Source organism: Cebus imitator, unplaced genomic scaffold (assembly GCF_001604975.1).
Source record: "Cebus imitator isolate Cc_AM_T3 unplaced genomic scaffold, Cebus_imitator-1.0 Scaffold122, whole genome shotgun sequence".
In the NCBI taxonomy this organism is placed as follows: domain Eukaryota; kingdom Metazoa; phylum Chordata; class Mammalia; order Primates; family Cebidae; genus Cebus; species Cebus imitator.
Genome location: NW_016107437.1, coordinates 1654296 through 1656608, shown reverse-complemented (window position 1 = coordinate 1656608; position 2313 = coordinate 1654296). Strand labels below are relative to the sequence as shown.

Below are 2313 nucleotides of genomic sequence, written 5' to 3'. Positions count from 1 at the left end.
TTCACCATGTTGACCAGGATGGTCTCGATCTCTTGACCTCGTGATCCACCCGCCTCGGCCTCCCAAAGTGCTGGGATTACAGGCTTGAGCCACCGCGCCCGACCTTAAGGGTCCTTTTACCTCCCCTTCCTCTAACCGTTCCAACCCTGGCTCCTTGGCTTGAAGCTAAACCCTATCTCAAAGCACCGCAGACAGTGCAGCAGCAGAAGAGGCTGAGCCACAAAGAAGACAGAACAAGGGTTTGAGCTGAAAAACAAAAGAAAGCAGCCTGCTTTTGAATCCCGTCCTAGCTGTGTGCCTTTACAATACAGCTCCTCTTAACCTTTGATCTCACATCTATGAAATGGGGGTGGTGGTTCCTACATGGCAGGAGTACGTCAGAAATCAGTGAGTGAGTAACAAGCACTCACATCAACAGATTAAAAACCCATGTGTCCCTTAGCAAGGAGCTGCTTAAACAAATGATGGTTTACCTAATGAAACACCACCAGGCGTTGAAGGAGCAAGGATGCTGAAGTACACAGGGGGAAGTATAAATCTGCAATTTACATTTGAAATGTATGTTGAAATGTACCAAAAATATAATCAATGAATAGGTGGATGGATAGACGGATAGAGAGATGAATAGAGATGTGATAAGATGAATAGAAGCCAATATTAATTGTAGAATTGAAGTGGTGCCTGTTGGGTATAAGGAAGTTCATAGTATAATTTCTTCACCTTTATTGTATCCTGAAAACTTTTTTTTTTTTTTTTGAGACAGAGTCTAGCTCTGTTGCTCATGCTGGAATGCAGTGGTGCAATTTCGACTCACTGCAACCTCCGCCTCCCAGATTCAATAGATTCTTCTAACTCAGCCTCCTAAGTAGCTGGGATTACAGACGTTCACCACCATGCCTGGCTAATTTTTGTATTTTAGTAGATATGGGGTTTGACCCTGTTGGCCAGGCTGGTCTCAAACTCTTGACCTCACGTGATCCGCCTGCCTCAGCCTCCCAAAGTGCTGGGATTACAGATGTGAGCCATCATACCCAGCCAAAACTTTCATTAAAAAGTCATGGGGGAAAATATTTATCAAATGAAAACATCAAGAAGAAAAACAGAAAGAAAATAAAGAAGGTGCTGGAGATGGGACCATGTCTTCTCCCTCAATGACATGGAATATAACCTCCCAGACGTGGGAAATGTGGAAAGCAAAGCGTAGAATAGTGTAAGTAAAATGTGGCTATTTGCATGGAAAAATTAAAACAAAGGAGCTGGCTTTATTTTTGACAGGGCAAAAAGGAAGTTGGTCACATACATAGGAGCAAAACTGAGGGACTATGGAACAGGAGTGGGAGGGAGATGTTTTTCTTTCACCGAATATTCTTTTTGTTCTTATCTGAGATGGAGTTTCACTTTGTCACCCAGTCTGGGGAGAAGTGGTGTGATCTTAGCTCACTGCAACCTCTGCCTCCCAGGTTCAAGTGGTTCTCCTCCCTCAGCCTCCCGAGTAGCTGGGATTACAGGTGCGCGCCACCACACTTGGCTCATTTTTGTATTTTTTCGGTAGAGATGGTATTTCACCATGTTGGTCAGACTGGTCTTGAACTCCTGACTTCAAGTGATCCACCCCCGCCCCTCCTTCAGCCTTCCAAAATGCTGGGATTACAAGTGTGAGCCACCATGCCCAGACTTCACTGAATATTCTTTTCACTTTTAAAATTCTTATGCCCTGTATGCAACTCACCTGTTTAAAAAATAAACAGATCCAGGGCTTATCCATAATAAGTCAGACCCATAATAAGTACTCAGTTAACGGTTATGCCCGTTTTACGGACGTTTTCATTCACCAGGTATCTGTTGAGGTGCTACTGTGTACCAGGCACTGCACGGGACGCTGGGGAAGGAGTCATGAGCAAAAAAGATGAGGTCCCTGTCCTCACAGTGGGAGAACAGGCATAAAATATGTCCAGATGGTAATGAGTGCTAAGCTGCCAGGAAAGACACACACAAGGTGGGAATAACTGAGCTAATCTACAGGGAAGGATGGTCAGAGAAGGCTTCCAGGAGGAGGTGACAGTTTAGCCAAGACCAGAAGGATTCAAAGGAGCCAGCCATGGGAAGAACTGGGGGAGGGGCATTCCAGGTGGAGACTACAGCAAATGCCAAGGGCCCGAGACTCGAAAGAGCACATGGGTTACAGGAGTGGGAAGAAGCCAGCGGTGGCTGCGGTGTGGTAGCGCACAGTGGGTTTGGAGAAGGAGAACGCGCCACGCACTCCTTGTGGCATGTATTTTGTAGCCATTGGAGGGTTATCAGGGCCATGAAATG

The 2313-nt window shown here is 45.9% G+C and overlaps 1 protein-coding gene across 13 annotated transcripts in view; it reads right to left on the bottom strand.

The window, feature by feature from the left end:
* LOC108312166 (MHC class II transactivator) overlaps positions 1–2313 on the bottom strand; it is a 56931-nt gene that overhangs the window by 23976 nt on the left and 30642 nt on the right. The gene's annotated exons all lie outside the window — the stretch shown is intronic.